Source organism: Sapajus apella, unplaced genomic scaffold, assembly GCF_009761245.1.
Source record: "Sapajus apella isolate SASKATOON/1434 unplaced genomic scaffold, GSC_monkey_1.0 scaffold6, whole genome shotgun sequence".
NCBI classification, from domain to species: domain Eukaryota; kingdom Metazoa; phylum Chordata; class Mammalia; order Primates; family Cebidae; genus Sapajus; species Sapajus apella.
The window spans coordinates 34,842,012-34,866,865 of NW_022436946.1; the positions used below are offsets into that span (position 1 = coordinate 34,842,012).

General features: G+C 35.5%; 1 long non-coding RNA gene and 1 other non-coding gene across 2 annotated transcripts in view; one reads left to right on the top strand and one right to left on the bottom strand.

Moving 5' to 3' along the window:
• Window positions 1-24,854, bottom strand: part of LOC116549418 — a 195,475-nt gene that overhangs the window by 95,037 nt on the left and 75,584 nt on the right. The window lies entirely within an intron of this gene.
• On the top strand, window positions 15,764-15,869 carry LOC116549821. The gene has a single exon (XR_004268097.1). It is a non-coding gene; the product is annotated as a U6 spliceosomal RNA (small nuclear RNA).

A 24,854-nucleotide genomic window follows, 5' to 3' on the forward strand; every position in this document is an offset into this window, starting at 1 on the left:
GCAACACGAGAACTTTGTGAAGCATGCACAAGTATCGACAGCTGAATTGACCAAGCAGAAGAAAGGATATCAGAGGTCAAATATCAACTCAACGAAATAAAATGGGAAGGAAAGAATGGAGAAAAAAGGGTAAAAAGGAATGAACAAAGTCTCCAAGAAATGTGGGACTATGTGAAAAGACCTAATCTACGTTTGATAGGCGTACCTGAATGCGACGAAGAGAATGAATCCAAGCTGGAAAATACTCTTCAGGATATTATCCAGGAAAACTTCCCCAACCTAGCAAGGCAGGCAAACATTCAAGTCCAGGAAATACAGAGAACACCGCAAAGATATTCGTCAAGAAGAGCAACCCCAAGGCACATAATTGTCAGATTCGTCAGAGTTGAAATGAAGGAGAAAACACTAAGGGCAGCCAGAGGGAAAGGTCGGGTTACCCACAAAGGGAAGCCCATCAGACTCACAGCAGATCTCTCAGCAGAAACCCCACAAGCCAGAAGGGAGTGGGGGCCAATATTCAACATCCTTAAAGAAAAGAACTTTCAACCCAGAATCTCCTATCCAGCCAAACTAAGCTTCATAAGTGAAGGAAAAATAAAATCCTTTGTGAACATGCAAGTACTCGGAGATTTTGTCACCACCAGGCCAACTTTACAAGAGCTCCTGAAAGAGGCTTTACACATATAAAGGAACAACCGGTACCAGCCACCCCAAAAACATGCCAGATGGTAAAGAGAATCACCACAATGAAGAATCTGCATCAACTAATGGGCAAAACAGCCAGCTAGCACCAAAATGGCAGTATCAAATTCACACATAACAATATTAACCCTAAATGTAAATGGACTAAATGCCCCAATCAAAAGACACAGACTGGCAAATTGGATAAAAAGCCAAAACCCATCAGTGTGCTACATCCAGGAAACCTATCTCATGTGCAAGGATACACAAAGGCTCAAAATAAAGGGATGGAGGAAGATTTACCAAGCAAATGGAGAGCAAAAAAAAGCAGGAGTTGCAATTCTCATCTCTGATAAATTAGACTTCAAAGCAACAAAGATCAAAAGAGACAAAGAAGGACATTACATAATGGTAAAATGATCAATGCAACAAGAAGAGCTAACGATCCTAAATATATACGCACCCAATACAGGAGCACCCAGATACATAAGGCAAGTTCTTAATGACTTGCAAAGAGACTTAGACTCCCACACAATAATAGTTGGAGACTTTAACACCCCATTGTCATCATTAGACTGATCAACCAGACAGAAAATTAACAAGGATATCCAGGACTTGAACTCAGACCTGGACCAAGCAAACTTAATAGACATTTACAGAACTTTCCACCCGAAATTCACAGAATATACATTTTTCTCAGCACCACATCACACCTACTCTAAAATTGACCACATAATTGGGAGTAAATCACTCCTCAGCAAATGCAAAGAACAGAAATCATAACAAACAGTCTCTCAGACCACAGTGCAATCAAGTTAGAACTCAGAATTCAAAAACTAACCCAGAACCACACAGCTTCATGGAAACTGAACAACTGTCTCTTGAATGTTGACTGGATAAACAATGAAATGAAGACAGAAATAAAGATGTTCTTCGAAACCAACTAGACTGAAGACACAACATACCAGAATCTCTGGGACACATTTAAAGCAGTCTCTAGAGGAAAATATACAGCAATAAATGCCCACATGAGAAGCAAGGAGAGATCAAAAATTGACACCCTTTTGTCAAAACTGAAAGAGCTAGAGGAGCAAGATCAAAAAAACTAAAAGTCTAGCAGAAGACAAGAAATAGCTAAGATCAGAGCAGAACTGAAGGAGATAGAGACACAAAAAACCCTTCAAAAAATCAATGAATCCAGGAGCTGGTTTTTTGAAAAGATCAACAACATAGACAGACCACTAGCCAGATTAATAAAAAAGAAAAGAGAGAAAAACCAAATTGATGCAATAAAAAACGATAAAGGGGATATCACCACAGATTCCACAGAAATTCAAACCATCATCAGAGATTATTACATACAACTCTATGCACATAAACTAGTAAACCTGGAAGAAATGGAAAAATTCCTGGACACTTGCCTCCTCCCAAGCCTAAACCAGGAAGAAGCCGAAACCCTGAACAGACCATAACAAGGTCTGAAGTTGAGGCAGCAATTAAGAGCTTACCACCCAAAAAAAGCCCAGGTCCAGACGGGTTCACAGCCGAATTCTACCAGACATACAAAGAGGACCTGGTACCATTCCTTCTGAAACTATTCCAAACAATACAAAAAGATGGAACTCTTCCCAAATCATTTTATGAGACCAACATCATCCTGATTCCAAAACCTGGCAGAGACTCAACAAGAAAAGAAAACTTCAGGCCAATATCCATGATGAACATAGATGCAAAAATCTTCAATAAAATACTGACAAGCTGACTGCAACAGCACATCAAAAAGCTTATCCACCATGATCAAGTAGGCTTCATCCCGGGGATGCAAGGCTGGTTCAACATACGCAAGTCTATAAACGTAATTCACCACATAAACAGAACCAAAGACAAAAACCACATGATTAACTCAATTGATGCAGAGAAGGCCTTTGACAAAATTCAACAGCCCTTTATGCTAAAAACCCTCAATAAGCTAGGTATTGATGTAACGTTTCTCAAAATAATAAAAGCTATTTACGGCAAACCAACAGCCAATATCATACTGAATGGGCAAAAACTGGAAGCATTCCCCTTGAAATGTGGCACCAGATAAGGATGCCCTCTCTCACCACTCCTATTCAATATAGTACTAGAAGTTCTAGCCAGAGCAATCAGGCAAGAAAAAGAAATAAAGGGCATTCAAATAGGAAAGGAGGAAGTCAAATTGTTTCTATTTGCAGATGACATGATTCTATATCTAGAGGACCCCATTGTCTCAGCCCCAAATCTCCTGAAACTGATAAGCAACTTCAGCTAAGTCTCAGGATACAAAATCAATGTGCAAAAATCACATGCATTCCTATACACTAATAACAGACTTAAAGAGAGCCAAATCAAGAACAAATTTCCATTCACAATTGCCATGAAGAGAATAAAATACCTAGGAATACAACTAACAAGGAATGTAAAGGACCTCTTCAAGGAGAACTACAAGCTACTGCTCAACAAAATAAGAGAGGACACAAACAGATGGAGAAACATTCCATGTTCATGGTTAGGAAGAATCAATATAGTGAAAATGGCCATACTGCCCAAAGTAATTTACAGATTCAATGCTATCCCCATCAAGCTACCAATGACCTTCTTCACAGAACTGGAAAAAAACACCTTAAACTTCATATGGAACCAAAAGAGAGCCCGCATAGCCAAGTCAATTCTAAGCAAAAAGAACAAAGTGGGACGCATCACACTGTCGGACTTCAAACTATACTACAAGGCTACAGTAATCAAAACAGCATGGTACTGGTACCAAAACAGAGATATAGACCAATGGAACAGAATAGAGGTCTCAGAGGCAACACAACATATCTACAACCATCTGATCTTTGAGAAACCAGACAAAAACAAGCAATGGGGAAAGGATTCCCTGTTCAATAAATGGTGTTGGGAAAGCTGGCTAGACATGTGCAGAAAGCAGAAACTGGACCCCTTCCTGACACCTTACACTAAAATTAACTCCAGATGTATTAAACACTTAAACATAAGACCTAACACCATAAAAACCCCAGAAGAAAATCTAGGCAAAACCATTCAGGACATAGGTGTAGGCAAGGACTTCATGACCAAAACACCAAAAGCATTGGCAACAAAAGCCAAGATAGACAAATGGGACCTAATCAAACTCCACAGCTTCTGCACAGCAAAAGAAATTGTCATTAGAGTGAATCGGCAACCAACAGAATGGGAGAAAATTTTTGCAGTTTACCCATCTGACAAAGGGCTGATATCCCGAATTTACAAAGAACTAAAACAGATTTACAAGAAAAAAACAAACAAGCCCATTCAAAAGTGGGCAGAGGACATGAACAGACACTTTACAAAAGAAGACATACATGAGGCCAACAAACATATGAAAAAATGCTCATCATCACTGGTCATCAGAGAAATGCAAATCAAAACTACATTGAGATACCATCTCACGCCAGTTAGAATGGCGATCAATAAAAACTCTGGAGACAACAGATGCTGGAGAGGATGTGGAGAAATAGGAACACTACTGCACTGTTGGTGGGAGTGTAAATTAGTTCAACCATTGTGGAAGACAGTATGGCGATTCCTCAAGGACCTAGAAATAGAAATTCCATTTGACCCAGCAATCCCATTACTGGGTATGTATCCAAAGGATTACAAATCGTTCTACCATAAGGACACATGCACACGAATGTTCACTGCAGCACTGTTTACAATAGCAAAGACCTGGAACCAACCCAAATGCCCATCAACGATAGACTGGATAGGGAAAATGTGGCACATATACACCATGGAATATTATGCAGCCATCAAAAACGATGTGTTCGTGTCCTTTGTAGGGACATGGATGAACCTGGAAACCATCATTCTCAGCAAACTGACAGAAGGGAAGAAGATCAAACACCGCATGTTCTCACTCATAGGCGGGTGTTGAACAATGAGAACACATGGACACAGGGAGGGGAGCACTACACATTGGGGTCAGTTGGGGGGAAATAGGGGAGGGACGGTGGGGGGTGGGGAGCTGGGGAGAGATAGCAAGGGGAGTGATGCTAGATGTAGGTGATGGGGAGGAAGGCAGCAAATCACACTGCCACGTGTGTACGTATGCAACAATCTTGCATGTTCTTCACATGTACCCCAAAACCTAAAATGCAATAAAATAAATGGGAAAAGAAAAAAAAAAGAAATAAGGATTATCTCTGCATTAGAAGACAAGAAAAGGTATTTCATAGACTCAGATATTTTTACTCAGCTAATAACATCAGAGCCTGGATCAAAGCCAGTTCACTCAGTATTGTGCTTCTCCACATTTTGTTCTGACACCATGAACAAACAGATTTCCTGCAAAAACTCACCAATAAAGGAAGGGGTTTAACATGCCTACAATTTTTATCTCTGCCACATAATCATGGGAAGTGAATTTGTGCCAACTTTGATAAACAATCTAACTGCTCTAACTGGAGTGGAGGAAAAGTGAAAATGAAAAAGGAAAGCAGAAAAAGAAGAGGAGACTGGGAAAAGAAATAGAAGCCTTCCTTTAAGGAACCACAAATAATTTTGCTACAATATTAATAGGTAGAAAAGCAATGATAAGTATTATAATAGAGTTCAAATGTAATGCTTAACCTAGAAGTTAAGCACTATTGTTTAAATGGAGCCAAATTCTCTTCATGTTCTGGTAAGACCAAGGTTTGAATTTTCTCTGTAATTTTTGGTGATAGACGGATTCATTTTTGAAAGGGAAATTTAAAGTCTGTTCTTCAATTAAGTAAAGTAGCATTTATCCTTTAAAACCCAGGTAACCAGCAGCTGTCATGATGAGTCTTGATTTAATTACTGACATTTTAAACAGCCAACATACTTAATAGAGATACCCTAAAGAAATGACCCTTCAGATTGTGAATGATGATGATCTGTAAAGCCCTCCAATGCTTCGCGTATGGGATATGGTTGCAAGCATGGAAAGGAGATGCCACCAAGAATGAAACTGTGGCCTTACCTATTATATTCTATGCATTCTCATAGTATTACTTTGATTTTTTTTTAAAGAAAAAATATATGTAGCTCGATTTTATGGCTTACACCAGGGTTTTAGTTGACTATGATTTGTCTTACCTTAAATTCAATTATAAGGCCAAATTATAAACTCCAAGCCAAAAGGCATTTAAAATTTAATCAATAACATAAATATGAAGCACTGTTAAAACTCAAACACAATAAAGGGAATCTGGAGAGATGAGAATGAAGCAAGTTGTAAAGCGATGTCTTTAAAAATTTCATTAAATTCTTATTCATTTTCGAGTGCCTCATCCTTCCAATGTTTGTCATCACTGATTGTTCCAAATAGAGCCTAGTGTACTCTCCATTGAACATTAGATGTGATGGGTTTCATTAAAATGGCATAACTTGTGAAATTCCCTGGGAAATCTTACAGATACCTGAATGAATAAGCAATCTATTAAATTACAGATATATAGCTTTGATGATAAGTTCACTTTCACAAACTATAGCTTTTTTGGTCCCATGGTACAAAAACTCAGCTTAAGGCTCTTGAAGTTAACACAGTGGAAAAATAATGGAATTCATATAATGTAGCAATAGATTACAGTTGACTGTGGAGTGGCGGGGAGAGGGGCTTCCATAGGGAAACATAAGCATACTCCATTTCACTGAGTAACAAAGAAGAGGAAAAGTGTCAGATATGTGAGCGGGTAATGTGGCAAGAAGGAAAATAAGTTATGAAAAAAAAAAAAGAGGCCAGAAAACAATGGCATAAGCAGTCTTGACACATTCCAAATTGTCAAGTGAAAGTGATCACATGAGGCTTCTGAGCTTCCTAGACATGCAGAACATTTAACAGCAGATAATGGAAAACTCTTAAATCATTACTAATGTAATTTTAGAACTTAGCCAGGAATCAAGTAGAACAAAGCAAGGTGGTGTTTCTACAATGAGGAGCTGACAATATTTATTTCCACTTTATTGTGCAATTGCATAAATAAAGGATAAATATGTATACTTCAACTCTGTACTCCAGCATCTAGATTTGTGTATCATAAATAATATAGTAAAATTGAAGGTGGATTTCTATTTTTTACTTTATTAATTTCTATTTTTGTTCTACTTTTTAAGAAAGACACTTCTGAATTTATTCAGAAATAGTATTTTCTAAAAGAAGTCCAAACTATGACCCTATTTCTCAGATCTAACACTGGCTTGGCAAATGATTTAAAGATTACTAAAAGGAAGGTCTTAGGATGTAGAAGAAAATAATTTATTCTAAGAAACTGAGTGAATAACCTTATATTTTTTAAAAAAGTACTTTCTAATAAATATTGCTCTTTTAACATTCAACTTCATATAGCTAAAGCAGGAACATAAATTGTATTTATAAAATAGTGCCGTATAGAATCCTGTTCGAAGGTAAACAACTCTAAAGCAACTTGTGAATCTTTAATTAAAATATTATGCCCATCAAATGAAAGAATTCATATACTTTTCAGACTCAAAATTTAACAAACTGTTAGCTCAAGATACTAATCTAACAAATTTAAAAAACTGAAATATTTTGAGTATATTCTTCAATCACATGGAATTAAGCTGAACATCAATTGAAAATTAATAAATACAAACTGATTAAAGAGCAATATATTTTTAGAAAATCTATTGAACAATGAAGAAATCAGATTTGGAACTAAAAATATTTTAAACTTAATGATGATAGAAGCAACATACAGGTATTGATCGACTTATGACCTATGCAACTTACAACCATTCGACTTTACAACCACAATTGCTAGCCACGACTGCTCCATGTCTGGCAGCACAAACGTTGCCCAGCTGGGCGTACAACAGTGCGGACCAGCTTCCGGTAGCACTACCATCTCCGCGTGCACCATTTCAACTGTTATCCCAGACTTGGTACAGCAATTTGTGTTTTGTGTCTTGGATATTTTTCATCAAACCCCTCCCAAGATGTCTACCAAGAGGAAATTGTCTTTGTCTATGCCTCAGCCTGCCAAGAGGGAAAGAAAGGCCATCGATCTCAACACGAAAATGAAGGTAATTAAGCAGTACGAAGGAGGAAAGAAAGTGAATGTGATCGCACGTGATACGAAGTTATCACACTCGACTGTGTCGATGATTTTGAAAAATAAAGAAAGAATTCGTGAAGCTGTGAAAGGTTCTGCACCCATGCGATCAACAGTTATAACAAAGCAACAAAGCGGGCCCATCCACGAAATGGAGAAATTGCTATATATTTGGATGGAAGATCAAATTGAAAAACGGACACCATTAAGTCTTTCTACTGTGCAGATGAAGGTGAGAAGTCTATTTCAGACACTGAAGGAGCGTGCTGGAGAAGATTATAGTCAAGAATTTGTAGCAAGCACTGGCTGGTTCCAGAGATTCAAGAAAAGATTCCAAATGCATAGTGTTCGAGTGACTGGAGAAGCAGTGAGTGCAGATGAGGAAGGAGCACGTAAGTTTGTTGATGGTCTGGATGAATTAATTGCAGATGAGGGATATCTAGCAGAACAGATTTTCAATGTTGATGAAACTGGATTATTTTGGAAACGGATGCCAGCACGCACTTATATTCACAAAGAGGCCAAAAGCATAGTAAAATTCACTGAAGACCTTTCTTTGGAGTGTGGAATGGAAGATGTCAAAGAGTTGCTAGACAAAGAATCCGGAGAACTTACAAATGAAGAGCTAATCGAACTGGAAGAAGAAGGAGTGGTGGAAGAAGAAAGAAGAGAAGCAGAGAAAGAAGAGGAGGAGCCAGAAAGAAAGTTCACCACTAAGGGATTATCAGACGGTTTATCTTTACTGAATAAACTTCTTACACATTTTGAAGCAACGGACCCAAACATCGAATGATTTGCAAGGATTGAACGGATGGTGCATGATGTGTTTCGTCCGTATCGTGAAATTTATGAAGAAAAAAAGAAACATACAATTCAGACAAAGCTCACCATGTTTATGAAAAAACCAACTCCTGTAACCCCAACTGCTGCCTCAGATGATGACATCAACGATCCTCAGCCAAGCACCAGCGGCCAATAAAATGTTTCGTACATGCTAATATATTTTGATACGTTTTGCAATTGGGAAAATGTTTCCTGTGGTATTTTTTACACCTGTATTTTGTATTTTTGTATGTTTTGCAAATATTAAACCAGTTGTACTGGTAATGCAGTGTTTTACTTAAACCTGACGAATGTAAAAATAAGAAACAAAATGGTGTAGAGATGATACAAATGGCATAAAATGAACAAAGAAAATTATGATATATAACAATAATGAAAGAAAATTATGATAAATATGACTTAAAGATTTTTATAACATCATTTCATAGTACTGTACATATAGCCTACTTGACTTACAACCAAGTCGTGTTACGGTCAGTGTGTCGGAACCAATCGTGGTCGTAAGTCAAGCACTAGCTGTATATAAATGCATGGGATGTAGATGAAACTAGACTTGGAGGGTAGTGTATAGCTTTAAAGATATATTTAATCAGAAAAGTCAAGATTCAATATCTAACCTTGCTGCACAAACAGTTACAGCAAATCTAACCCAAAGTCGACTAAAATAACAAAGTTAAGCTCAGAAATAAATGAAATCACAAACAAATGTACAATAAAGAAAATCTAAAGACTCAATACTGAATATGAAAGAGGAAAGAGAGATGCTGCCAATATCAGGTTTGAAAAGGGTGATGACTCTACAGATATTAAAAGTATTAGTTCAGCAACATAAGTGAAATGGACAAATTCTTTAGAAACATAATATATCGAAACTGATACAAGAAGAAAAAAATGTATATTCCTGTATCTATTATAAATTATATATTTCATAAAAAATTCTTCCTAAAAAATGTTCTATTAAGAAAAAAATACCACTAATTCCATATATCCTACACAATTTCTTTTAAAACACAGAAAACCTGACAAAACACCAAAAACCACCAAAACTTGATAAAAATATTACAAGCAAGGAAATCTACAGTCCATTTTCTCCCATAAACATAGATGTAACAAATTATAAATGCCATCAAGTTGGCTCTAGTGATCTATAAAAATGATTATACATCATAAATAGTGTTGATCACAATTTAAAATGTTCTCAACTTTTAAAAGTCAACGTAGATATAGTATCACACTAACTTCAAAAGGGATAAAAACTGAATGATCATTTGAACAGATGAAGAAAAAATACTTGATAAAATTGGTTGAGGTTGAGGTGGGAGGATCTCTTGAATCCAGGAGTGTGAGACCAGCCTGGGCAAGATAATGAGATTAATGAGATCCCATCTTTACCAAAAAAAAAAAAAAAATACTAGCTGAGTGTTGTAGCACATGCTTACAGTCCTAGCTACTTGGAAGACTGAGACAGGAGGATTGATTGTGCCCAGGAGGTCCGTGCTGGCCCAAGCTGCAGTGAGCCAAGATCATGCCACTGCTCTCCAGATTGGATGACAGAGCAAAATCTGGCTTCAAAAGAAAATAATAATAATCTACAACCATCTGTCATTACAAACTTTTAGCAAACTCTAAATAAAAGGAAATCTCTTTAATCTTAAGAGTATCCAACAAAAAAACACCAGAAAATACTATGCTGATCATACTCATGGACTATGAATACTTTCCCCCAAGGCTGGGAATGAGATAATATTGCCTGATATCTCTTTTTATTTCAACATTGGTCATAGCCTGTTAAGAAACGACATAAGTTCAGGAAAGAAAAATTAAAATGGTTATTATGCACAGATAACATTATTATGCACATAGAAAATATGAAAAATTTACTTCAAATAACAATTAAGAAGCATTTGGCAAAGTTTCTGGATACCAAAATAATATGAAAATTATACTTCCATATGCCTTCAACAGAGGAAAAAAATATAAAAAATTAATTAATTGTAAAAGCATAAAAACTCAAATATCTAAAAACAAATCTAATAAAATATGGGGAGGATTTATATATAAAAAACTAAAAATATTTTTAAGAACAGTTAATGCATACCTAAGTAAATAGGGGTACATACCATGTTAGTCATTTGAAACCTCAAAGTAGTAATTAAGTTAATTTCTTCAAATTTATCTACAGATTGAATTCAATGCAAGTCAAAATCTCTCCTGTCTTTGGTAGAAATTGACAAGTTGATTCTAAAATTTATAAATAAGCCAATCTTGAAGAAGAAAACAAAGTTGGAGGATTTAAACCACCCAATAGGAATACTGATTTTAACACAGTAGTAATGAGGGTAGTGTAATATTGGCACAAAAACAGTCAGAGATCAATGATACTGTAGAGTCTAGAAATAGACCAACACTTTTATGCTCACCTGATTTAAGACTACATTGGGAGAAAATGGTCAATTAGATAACCATATGATAAAAAATTAAATTTTGGTTCTTACTCCATACCATGTAAAAATAAGACAGTTTTAGGTGGATTAGAAATTTAAAGAGGAAAGATAAAATGATCTATTCATCAAAATCCCAAATGTCCAAAATAAGTTCAAATATAGGTTAATTAATAAATCATTACCATTAAATATATTTTTGAAAAAATGTTTAAAAGCATAGAAAATGTCAAAACTTTTCCAACTCATGTATAATATGGATGTAAATCTTGGAATAAACCAAAATAACATTAAATGGAGTTATATTTGGTTGGTAGAAATATTCACATTTGCCTTCTTTATCTTTTTTGTATGTAGTTTTAAACTTAATACAATGTGTACAAATATTTTTAACCTGGAAAAAAAGGTTTTTTTAAAAAAAACTTGCACCAACTAGTTTATAACTCAACTGATATTTTTTATCTCATGTACATGTACTTAAAGTCATTTATACCATCTGGTCATTGCAAAATGTACTTCCCAAACGATAAGTATGATAAGTATGACCCACCTGACCCAAGTTAGTATTTTTTTTGCAGTGTTTTAATAAGCCCGAACATTATTTATTTGCTTGTTTTTACTTCACATATTTGATTTTTCCAGACACACATTGAGAGTGATTCAAAAATTCATGGATTTAAATTTTAAAACTCTGACTGTGTTCTTAAAATAAAGGGGATTTCCACCAAGATGGCCGAATAGGAACAGGTCCAGTGAGCAGTTCCCAATGAGAGCCATACAGAAGCTGCGTGATCTCTGCATTTCCAACTGAGGTACCAGGCTCATCTCACCTGCAAGTCTACAGTAATCTAAACATCATGGTACTGGAACCAAAACAGAGATATAGACCAATGGAACAGAACAGAGGCCTCAGAAATAATGCCAAACATCAACAATCATCTGATCTTTGACAAACCTGACAGAAGCAAACAATGGGGAAAGGATTCCCTATTTAACACATGGTGTTGGGAAAACTGGCTAGCCATATGCAGAAAACTGAAACTGGATCCCTTCCTTACACCCTATACAAAAATTAAGTCCAGATGGATTAAATATATAAACATAAGACCCAGCACCATAAAACCCTAGAAGAAAACCTAGGCAATACCATTCAGGACACAGGCATGGGCATCATTAGCCTCTAGGCAAAGCCAAATAACTGTAATAACCTAATACTACCAAACTAGAAGAATGGCTAAAATAAAAAATAGTGACAATAACAAGTGCTGGTAAGGGTTTAGATAAATAGCATCATTGATACAATGTTGGTGAGAATAAAAAATGGTACAGACACCATGAAAAACAGGTTGACAGCTACCTTAAAATCTAAACATGCAACTACCATAAAACCCACTGACTGCATTCCTGGGCATTTATACTGGAGAAATGAAGGCTTACATTCACACAAAGAAACCTGTACATAAATGTTTGTAACAGCTTTATTTGTAATAGCTCCAAACTGGAAATTACCCTGATGTCCTTCAATGGGTGAATAAACAAATTTTGGTATATTCATACCGTAGAATACTACTCAGCAATAAAAGGGTATTAATATACACAACTTGAAAGAAACTCCAGGAAATTGTACTTAATGAAAAAAACCAATCCCTAAAATTTACATTTTTATATGATTTTATATCCTGAAATGACAAAATTGTAGAAATGAATAACAGATTAGTGGTTTGCTAGGGATTAAGAAGAAGGTGGGAGCCAGAGTAAAGTGGGTGTTGCTGTAAAAGGGAACATGAGGGGTGCTTGCGATAATAGAAATCTTGACTGTGGAGTTGTATAATGGTATTGCAAAATGTTACTATAGGGGCAGAAGGGACTGTGTAAAGATGCACAGATCTCCCTTCATTACTTCTTACAATTACATGTGAATCTGTAATGATATTAATATTAAAATTTAAAAACTTAAGCTATAATTATAAGCCTCCATATATAGTAGTTTTAAAAAAATCAAAAAAATGGATTAGGCGAACATTACACAAAAAACAGAAAACACCTCGTGAAATAGGTTAATTGGTTTTTCTCTGCCACTAGGTAGACATAGTTCAGTGTAACTTCATGTACTTGAGATAGTAATTTGGGAGACAGCCACTGTCATCTGTTCATTTCTACTGTTGGTTTATAAACTTCTACATATGATACATCAATAAGCCTTCTGTACAGTCACCTTTTAAGTAGTGTAATAATTATACCAACTTCTTACAAGTAAAAAGAAAACCTGTACAGCTGGATTTCAACTTTTTAATGAATTCTACTCTAAGTCTACTAAGCCTGAGCAAGACCTCAGTAGGAAGAGTACAATTATGAGCATTGTAGCATTCTGTGCAAAAAAGACTAGTATCTGGACAAGTCAAGTAACCTTAACGCAAGCAGTTCTCTGCATTATTGAAAAGAGCTGGGTTACACGTATCTTAGAAAAAAAAATCATTTATCTCTGAATAGAAATTGGTATAATGAAAACATCCTCTAATTGTATCTGTTGACACAATGAAATGCAACAAATACCTAAGTAAGGTAGTTGTTCAATGTTAGCTCAGCTCAGTAATAGACCGATTTATCTTTGAGCTTTATGATTTGGAACTTAAGTACTTGAGGCTTAGACAAGCACTGTTATCAGGGAACAACACACAAAAAGTAGTTGCCATGAGATTTAAAAAACAAATCCAAGAAATGATGATAAAACTACAGAATAATTTTGATCTATTTTAACAAACAGCTTCTGAAGGTGTCAACTTCTTTATAAATAATGTGAATCAGAAGTCTGAAGTTTCACTAAGTACCTGATTGTCAGAATACCTAGAAAATATGCCTAACAGCACGTATATCTCATTTTCACTCTCTCTTTGTTCTGTTTTCACCAAATATGTAGGATGCATATATACTTTTAATATTAGAAGGTTTCTCATCCTCAGTACAGTATTTTACTTCATGTTCTAACCTTATAAAAATAGTTCTTTTAAAATAGCAATTGCCCATTGTTTTAGTGGGTAAGGTTCTGACAACCATGGCATATATTTGGGTTACCTTGGTCCTTACTTTTTCATAGTCACTCAGGAAATGAGGCAGGAACAATAAGGATCTGATGAACATAAATCTCTTGATCCAATTATCTTCCACCTGGGACCATACTTTACAGCTGCAAATCTGCTCACTCTCCCTATATGGAGCTTGAAAATACTTGTCTTTGGTTCTTCCACAGGAAAGCTACTATATTGCTATTGTCTGCTCTTGATAAGTATTTTCTAATTTCTTCTTCAAACCTAGTTGAAATTCGAATTAAATATGCATCCCCCTATAATTTCTTGACTCAAGGCAGCATCACACACTCACTGTTTTTGTTGTCATATTACACTGATCCTTTAAAATCAGCTTCAGATACAGATCTTCAAATCTGACTCAGGACCAGGGTCATATCTAGTAAGGTTATGTAGAGGGAGTCAGCTAAGATGAGTAAAAAAATAAAGTGTTACTTTCTCCACTTGAGGGTGCTTCCTGGTTTCTCTATGGAGTCTCCATCTGGCTTCTTAGCCAAATGATAACATTACAAAACAGAGGAGATAACTGAAGGCTTGCCCTAACCATTCAGCTGGCTTAAAGGTCTCAAGTAATTTAAAGAACTAATTAAAAGCTTTCCTGAGTTACTGTACTTTAGATAATAAACCTGATAGTTGCATTCAGAATCAAATTATTCACTAGAAGTATAAACTTTGACATAGAAGCTTGGAGTAGGTCTGGTCTAATTAATGTTAACACAGAGACAATTTACATACACAAGTGAAAACTTGTGAACTTCTTGTGAAATAAGTGATAATTTTGTGTAAAATTGTGAAAAACGAGGGATAACTTTACCTCTGACACTGTAAGCTAACTTTCTCAACAATACCAAAGGAATGAAATAATTACTTTAGTCTAAATCTAGTTACTTTGTTTTTATGAGCAGCTGCATTTTAACAGATTAAAAGAACGTAACTGACAACATTAATCAGTGAATTAGTTTGAATGACTGGAAAATATAGCGTCCATAAATCCAAGAAAATAAACATTTTCACATGGGACCAATTTATTGCATTTTTTCTAGCCATACATCTATATTCATAATACATAAATTCATTTTTTAGTTTTAGACAGGGTCTCGCTCTGTCACTCAGGCTGAAGGGCAATGGTGCTATCACAGCTCACTGTAGCCTCAACCTCCTGGGCTCAATTGATCTGCCTGCCTCAGTCTCCCCAAGTGCTGGGATTGCAGGGCATGAGCTGTTATGCCAAGCCATAAATTTCTCTCTATATAAAACAACATTCTATATATACTAGGGAGAAAACTGTTTTAAGCAACCTAGATAAGAGTTTTAGAAAACAAAGATATTAGGTAATGAAAATAACTGTTATATACTAATAGACTAATAATTATTGCCTTTCAGTAAACGTGTGCATCTGGACTATATATTAACTATCTGACAACAATTAAAATGTCACTTTTCAGAGAATCAGAGAATTTCAGATATAAGATGCCACGTAATCCAGGATCTCAGTCCAAGTTGCACAAATTTAATAACCAATGTTGGCTCTCCAAAGTAGGCCCATGGTAGTGCTTATGTATTATTACTAAAGAGAGAAGAGATTTTCTCATTCGAAATGTTCCTAAAGTAATGCTTGCTTCAGCACCACATATACTAAAATTGGAATGATACAGAGAAGATTAGCTTAACCCCTATGCAAAATGTTTCTTAAACTGTATAGATTTATATACCTAATTTTCCCAGTAAAAGTCGCCATTTTAGATCAAGGTGCAAACACTCATATTTAAATATGTTTTTTGCCTTAAGTGATTTTATCAGATTGCCCTTAAATTCTTTAGCAAGGCTTATAAATAGCAGCCATAGATAGATGATTTAGGAGAAGGACTAAGAAAAGCCTAAGACTATAAGCTCCTATAGAACCTACAAGTAAGGATTTGGGCCTGACATTCTGTTGCTGCTGTAACAATTTAGCACAAATTAGGAGGCTTTAAAAGAAACATTTATTATCTTCTACTTCCGTGGGCCAAAAGTGTGAGTATGACTAGGTTCTTTGCTTAGGGTTTTATGATGCCAAAGTTAAGCTATCAAGCAGTCTAGCTTTTGTCTGGATGTTCTGGGGGACAATCCCTTTCCAGACTCAAACAAGTTGTCTTGTGAAATATCAGTTTTGAGCAGCTATAGGACTGGGGTCACTGTTTTCTTTCTAACTGTAAGCCAGGGGTTGTCCTCATGTTGTAGAGACCACCCATAATCTACAGCTTTTGGACCACTGGGGTTGGAGTCCCCTCCATCTTAAAGGCAAAAGAGGTACAGAATCTTCATCTGCTTCTCCTGCATCTTCCTGCTTTGAATCAATTTCTTTTCCTTCCTCTTCTGCCACCCTCTTCTGTTCTTAAAGGACTCAAATGATTAAATTGGGCCTACCCAGATAATCCATGAAAAACTCCCTCTTTTAAAATCAACTGATCAGTAACCTTGCTTGTATCTTTGAAGTCCCTTCTCAGAAGTAGCAAGGCTACTATTTAAATAACTAAAGATAAGAACCTTGACGTAACTTCTTTAGATTATTGCCTGCCACAGAACTCCAGAAGCATATCTATTGCACTGAGTGAAAAGTGGGGAAAGGAAAACCAACTTTACCAGAATTGTTTATGAAAGCAGCCATCAACCCAAAACTACTTTTTAAAAGAACTTTGGACTTTCAGGGTTTGGATATTTTGTAGTTTTATTTATTTTTTTTCTTTTCAATGTGAGATTTATTTTGTAATGTAAACTTGATCATTACAGAAAATTTGAAAAAATATAGAATAAAAATATGAAAATGTCACCCATGGTCCCAACATTCAAAGACAACAACTTTAACATTTAATGGGCTGCTTTTCACATGCTTACAAAGTTTGGTGTGCCTGCTTCACAATTTCTTATGCCTAAGCAAAATTGTAATCACATTTGTTTCGATTTCCAAACAGCAGAAAACTACCTCTGGGAGAGTTGTTCCCTAGAGAATTTTGGGGGATTCAAAATACTTAATTTATACCTATCATTAGTGATAATAATTCATTGACTTTCTTGTTGAAAGTTGCATACATGGGTAGAGGAGGAAAAAACTCAGTCTTCTTACAGATTAATCAAATGGCCAGTTCAAATAGATGTGGTGTGGTAAAATGGTGATTTCTTCAAATCTTGAGATGCTAGTTGGTGATATGTTTGTTACTGTGAAAGGTCTATTGAGCTGTTTAATCTCCAAATTTCCAAAGTCTTTAATTGTTATTTGGAGTTTTCACTGTCAACTGGAATATGATTCCAAATAACTTTATGAAGTATATACAAAGGCATTTAATCTGAATCTTAATATAAGTGAAAGTAGTTTATTATTGCCTTCACATTTAAAATACATCTTAGCTGGATGTAAAGTATTAAATTGCAAATTTTCTTGATCAAAACTCTAAACCTTAGCCTATTCAATTTTAGCATTTGTTGTAAATAAGACTGAATTCAGGACAATTTGTGTTCTTCTGGAAATAAGCAGAATTTTCTACCTGGATACATATAAAAGTTTGTTTTAATATATCATTAAAGTCAAAAATGGTTCAAATGTTTTCTAGATATAGGTATCTTTGTATGCTTTTTTTCTTACAAAAACAGTATTTTTATCTGTATCCTGTGTTCTATTATGAATTACAAATAAATCAGTTCTGTATTACTGCCTCTGATTATTTTGGTATTATCTTCAGGGACACTGACAACTCATAGATTAAATCTTTACTTTCCAACTCCACATGTGTTGTAGCCTTTGTCACTGTTTTAATCCTGTTTCCCCTTGTACATTGTGGAAGAGTGACTCTGAAGGGGTGACTCAGGTATTCCACAGCATTGATCCAATTTCTCAGTGTCAACTCAGTTATTGCACTTTCATTTTCCCTGAAAACATTACTATCTCTCCTTTTCTACAAAATTCTGTGGGTTTTGTTTCTCTTTCATAGAATCTATTTCTTACTAAAGATGTCAAATAGGGTTTTATAATTTCCTTCCAGTTCTTAGAGGAAATGATTTTCAAGAATTTCTGAATTTTCAAGATGTTCGCTTACCATTGTTTCACAACATTAATTCATAACCCCAGGTTGTCTGTACAAATCTCCTAGGAAGGTGAGAGCTATATCCAGTCTGTACTGGCCAACAGGCAACGGCAACGTATAAGAATATCGTTGATCTTGTTATCTGTGCATTCCAGTGCCAGTCAACTCTCTTAAATGGCAAACTGAAAATATAATTGAGGCTTTAGATTTTGAAACAGATTTGATTTGTTAAAAATGCTTTTCTATCAGGCGGCTCTTTCAGAAGAGCTTGCTTAATATTTCTCTAATTAGACAAAAAACTTAATCTTGACTGCTCTAACTATAGTTAGCATGATCTAATGAGAATTCAGGAAGACCTAGTTTTGAATCTCCACTTAATCACTTTCTAGTTGTATAGCTTTTAACAAATTTCACAATTTCATTGAATTAGTTTTATAATCTCCTACTTCTCAAGATGATCATGTGAATTATATGAAATGGCACATTTAAAGCTCATGACACTGACTAGACCACATAGAAGAAAATAAGTGGTAAGCTTAGTTATTATACTCCCAGGAGTGATGAGTCACTTTCAATTACTCTTTCTTTTTATATAGGTTATTCTCTTTTATGTGGCAGATTTCCATTAAATATAAAATTCAAATTTATACTTACGGATGTTATGGGGAGGGGCTAAGGTTAGTATGTTGCCTCAGTTAAGTGTCATACTCCCAAGACAGAGACAGTCAATTGCCTTTTCTGTGGATATAGATCTTGAATTTAGGAATCAGAAGGCAGAATGTTTCTCCTAATGAATTGCATGCATGGGGCTGTTTAAAACTATAAATTTTATTTTTCAATCCCATTTCCTTAGGCTCTTTGGTCATAGAAAATCCCTCAAGTTTATCAAATACGTTGACAGTCATCTCTTATTGTTAGTGTGAGTTTGTAATATGTGTGTACCCATGCCTTAATAAATATATTTGTGGGTAGCTGTTGTACTTCAGAGTGTTGCTGTTAGATACCATTTTGCGGGGGGGCAGGGGAAGCTATATTTTAATAAAATTCTCTTCTTTAACTAAAAATTATTGATGTCATGTTGCCGAATTTCCAATGGGGTTTTTTTCCAGATGGCAGTTATGAGATAAATTCGTCAAATTCATTTGAGAAATACTGGATTGGAACAAAAATGAATAATTTATTTATTCTATTACTACATGAGACCTATAATAGGCTATTGTGCATTACCAATCTCTGAGGGAGGCATAGCATATAACACTTCTCATGTTAGTTGGACCTCAAAAATAGTTTGAGAGGTAAGTGAGTAGCTGCAGTGAGCGCTCTGAGTTCTGCTGAGAAACCTTCACCTCCCCTTCTTAGATACTGTGCCCCATCTTCCAGCTTCTCCTAATTTCTCTGCTAAAATTTCTCACCTGAAAATGACTTCTGGGATCTCTTTTAAGCACTACAACTGTCTTTCCAGTTGGAAGAGCTAGAAATGGATGGAAATTTACATTTCCACTCAATCCCACTTCTACACGTTCCCAATTCCTGACCCACAGACAATGACTGGTGTCAGGGTACAAAAGTCCAACTCTTTTGCTGAGAAAACTCTCAGTCATACTCTAGAACTCCCCGTGGCTTAGGCTGAGTACGGGACATCACTTGAAGTTATTAATACAAACTTCCCTGGAGAGATTGCCTTTTCTTCTCTGCTTCCCCTCATGTGCAACCACCAGCCGTTTCTTCTTAATAAATCACTTGTTCCTAAATTTTTGCCTCAGGATCTCTTTCCGGGAGAATACAATCTAAAGCAGTAGAATATTTTGGACCTATAAATTCAGAAAAATAATTGGAAATACTGCTGTATAGCATGATAATTGCCTTCAGGACACCTGAAAGTGGGTTTTAGAATCTGTGTTTCAACAAGCACCTCAAGTAATTCGATGCAATTTCATGTTTAAGAATAAAGTAACAAGAAGTGTATATTAATTCATTTTAAATAAGTATTTATAAAGAAAGCCTTTTGCAATTGCTCATTGGTTTTAGCCTCTGTTATTGCATTATCCAGACACATTTCTGTACTTTCTTTTAATGACTTTTACCCTTTTTTTCTCAGTTATTTTAAGCAATCACTTCAGCAGAGTTTCACTACCAAGAGTAAAATTTATATTAACCTATTTGAATTTCAAATAATAGTCTATTAGAGCTGGGTGAGACCTTAATGATCATATATTTTAACCCTGTCATTTCAAAGATGAGGAAACTTAAATTTAGAGAAGAAAAGTTATGGCCCAAGGTCATGCAGAGCCATCCCTGGTCTTTGAATCTTAGTCAGGTATTTAATCTTTACACAAGAGTGCCTTTCTAAGTTTATAGATAATGAGTGAGCTGGAATGCATTACATTTGTGGAGTGTTCATTTTAGCTATAATTCTATTCACAAAAATGTGATCATTGCCTTACATAGAGCTCTTATTTAATATTTTAAACTCCACAAATTGAAATTTGATTTTTCTGTTTATCTTGAGAGGAAGAAAGAAAATATTTAAAAATTCATATATGCAGCAAAATGCAATGAAAATTACTAACACTTCCCATGATTCCATTAATTTGTTTTAGTTATTGTAATAAACAATATTGGCCTTCCAATAGAAAGGAAACTCTTCTTTGTTCTAAAAACACAGTTTAAAGATGGGGAAAGAACAATTAAAACTTCTGTATTGTTTGTGTAAAATTTTTGGTCCAAACAAGGATAATTTTGAGAGGGAAAGAGGATGCTATTAGTAAGTATGCTGAATCTGTCCCAGCAAATTGAGATGTGTGGTCATTCTTTCCACAACACTACAAATTTTGCCTCCTCCAAGAAGAGTTCCTAATTGATCTTACAGACAAGCTCTTTTTTCTCACATGACTATTTGTCCTAGACATTTCTCTTTCCTTTCTGACAAGTAATTTTCCCTCTCCACCACACACACACACGCGCACGCGCGCGCGCGCATACACACACACACACACACATACACTCTCTCTCTCTCTCTCTCTCTCTCTCTCTCTGTCTCTTTCAGCCCACTTTGTATCCTCCACATTGGCTAGACTAGCACATTGCTCATCACTGATACCTTAGAAAATGATGTTTCCATTTGATTACTTAAGATTCAATAGTATACAAGCTACTAGACTCAACCTGAAAATAACACAACTGTATCCAGTTAAGCCAAACTAGGATCCTCTTTCTATATTTTGTTTCCAAACTTCCTATCAGCATAATCAAGATGCTGATAAGAAGTGCCAACACTCATTTGCTACGCACATATTGAACAGCTGCCAAAATTTTTCTTAAAAAACAAAATATATGTGTTTTGCTTATTTCTTTCTTTTTTAAAATTTTTTTATTGCATTTTAGGTTTTGGGGTACATGTGAAGAACATGCAAGATTGTTGCATAGGTACACATGTGGCAGTGTGATTTGCTGCCTTCCTCCTCATCACCTATATCTGGCATTTCTCCCCATGCTCTCTCTCCCCAACTCCCCACCCCCCGCTGTCCCTCCCCTATTTCCCCCAACAGACCCTTTGCTTATTTCTTTCTTACCTTTTCGATTTTGTGTTACATGAAGTAATCAGAAGTATTATAGGAGTTAGTGACAAGTCAGATTATTCATTAGTCTCCTATTCTTTTCTTGCAACTCAAGCTAATTCTAATAGCTAATGATTCTTCTAATTCCATTATAAGCTCTGTGAATATTGATGTCAATGCAAATATTGGGAAAAAATAATGAATAGAAGCAAAAGAAAAAGGTAATGTGAAATCTCTTCTTTATGATACCTTTGCATGTAGTATAATTCTTTTTGATACTTATTGTAATTGGCATTTCTGTCTCCCTTGTTCTACTATAATAAGACTGATTAAAATATTAGTCCACAGAAATAAAAGCAACATAAAATTATTGGCACTGAGGCAATTACATTACAATACCATTTTACACTCTTCCTCATGGCATTTGAGTGAGTCACAACTGTTACATCACCCACTTTAGGAACCAATTTCTGTTTCATAGACTTCAAAAATTTCTCTAATTTAGGTTTTAAATTTACCCAATATTCCAAATACTAGCATCATAGTTTGGATCTATTGGCCTTGAAAGTGCTTGTTCCATGTTTGAGAAAAAAGCAAATGGCTCTAGGTTGTTAAAAACTCTCAATAACCAGGATCAATTTTGCTAACTACCCTTGTCCTTAATTACCCTAATTTGATAATTTGTAAAGCCTACAACACATAATTCTTTAGTAAGCAATTTTGCAAATATTTACAATGAAAAGGACATATAGGATATTTAATAAGTATCAAGCGAGTTTTTAAAGGCTTTTCATGTATTATCTCATTTAATCTTCAAAATAAATCTAACGAGCAGGAATTATCACTTATTACTGAGATAACAAAACCCGGCTGATAGAAGATATGGCATTTGTTCAATGTTTACAAGGCCACAAAAAAGCATGGCAGACTTATGCTTTGAACACAGATTACTTTCTAACTACAATCCCATGCTTTCAAATACGGCAAAGGCCTATGAACTCTAGCCATTACTGAAGCACATTTTGAAATTACTCATATCTCATTTCCTTGTTTTTAACCATATCAATTTTATTATCAGTTTAACTCTTGATGTGGAAACACGTGTTATGGTAGTTAGGGTTAGCTAAAAAAAAAAAACAACCTTGAAAATTCAAGCCTATGTGATCTGGGTAAGTCACTTAAGGTCACTATCAATTATTTTCATCTTTAAAACAAAATTCATATATCTGTTTCTCAGAGTTTCAAAGACTAACTGATAAAGTACATGGTATAGGATTTTCTTCCCTATAAAATAATGTCCACATGTAAGATATTCATTGTTGTTATAAGACTAGATTGAAAATTTACTGCAAATTCTCAGCTAGGAAGTTTTGTTTCCACAGAGTAGCAATGAAGTGTTTACAAATCAGCCAATATTTTACATTGTTATGTTCTACATATCAAATTTCATAACTCCAAGTCTGCACATGACATCCACTGTTACTAAGAGGCATAAAGGTAACAGAAATTCAAAGAAAGTCTCAAAAATTATTTTTGTATAAATATTTTCTAAATGCTGATTATATTTCTTTATAAGAAGACAGACTTGTCAGCATGAGGAGCTCACTGAAGGTCATATGTTAGGTTACAACATAAACATTTAGCCTCTATCCACTGTGAACACGCGTATGACTAGGCAGTTATTACTCAACAATTTTGTGAGAAATGTGACATTATTAATTGAAAAATATCCATTGTGAACATTGATTTTAAAGTTGGCAGAGAATAAGCCGTTTATTTCCCACCCCTTTCTTCCTCTGTAGAACTTAAGAACTTGCATTTGACAAAGCATATAAAAAGGATGAATCAGAAAAATTAAGTACTTTGAATAGAGGGCAAGACTCAGAGAGGCAGAGGGGATATTATTTTTGCACACTGCAGTGCAAAAGGCTCCATCCTAACAATGACAACTTCAAGTGTAGGGAGAAAAGATGGTGGCAGGTTGCCATGAAAATGTATTAAGTATATTTCTGCCCTTCTGTGAAAACAGGCACAGAAAAATGCCACTTCTCTACTACTGGTAAAATAATTTTTGTCCACATGTATAGCACTTTTCCTATTATGTGATGTACAAGACCAAAGGCAAATCATGTTCCACACTGATCTTCATTCTGAAATATTTTGCACACCCCATCAGCACTTCTGTATATGTTTTCAAAAACATGCTGTAGCCACAATTGTATTTAAAAATATTAGTGTGGTGATGGTGCAACTTAACTGTAAATTTCCTAGAGTCATGGAATTGCTTTGGCCATGTGTTCTCTTTTTTGGTTCCATACGAATTTTATAATTGTTTTGTTTTTTTCTAATTCTTTGAAAAATGATGGTGGTATTTTAATGAGACTTGCTCGACTTTGTAGCTTGCTTTTGGCAGTATGTTCATTTTCACAATATTGACCCTACCCATTCATGAGCGTGTAATGTGTTTCTCTTTGTGTTGTCCATGATTTCTCTCAGCAATGTTTTGTAGTTTTCCTTGTAGCAGTCTTTGGCCTCTTGGCTAGATATATTCCTAAGTTTTTTTTTTTTTTTACTATTGTAGAAGGAGGTGAATTCTTGATTTGATTCTCCACTTGGTGTATAGTAGATCTACTTATTTGTGTACCTTAAACCTGTGGGGAAGCTGGGCTTCAGAACTTGGCCCCAGGCTACCTGCCTCCCAGCAGCAAAAGAAAACGGTTTTGATTCTTCTCCTGCCTGTAGGGTCTGCATGCCAGATTCAAGTTCATGCCATCCCCTGAGTTCTGGCCAGGAGGCTTCTCACCAAATTCAGCCGGAGACTTCCTTCTCTCTCTCTGTGGTGATTTCCCTCACGCCTCTGGCTGCCCTCCATAAGGATCCCTCTGGTGCCTGGCAGAAATGGCCTTCTTAGGAACCCAGCAAACTCTCAGGGCCTCTCCAGCTGCTGCTTCTACCCCTGTATTTTGCTTGGCTCTCTAAATTGACACAGCTCCAGGTAAGGTTGAAAACTTCTCCTGCAAAGCAGACCTTCAGTTTCCCCAGTGGTGGTGTGTATTCGGGAGCAGAGGGTCTCTGGTTCTCACTTCCGCAG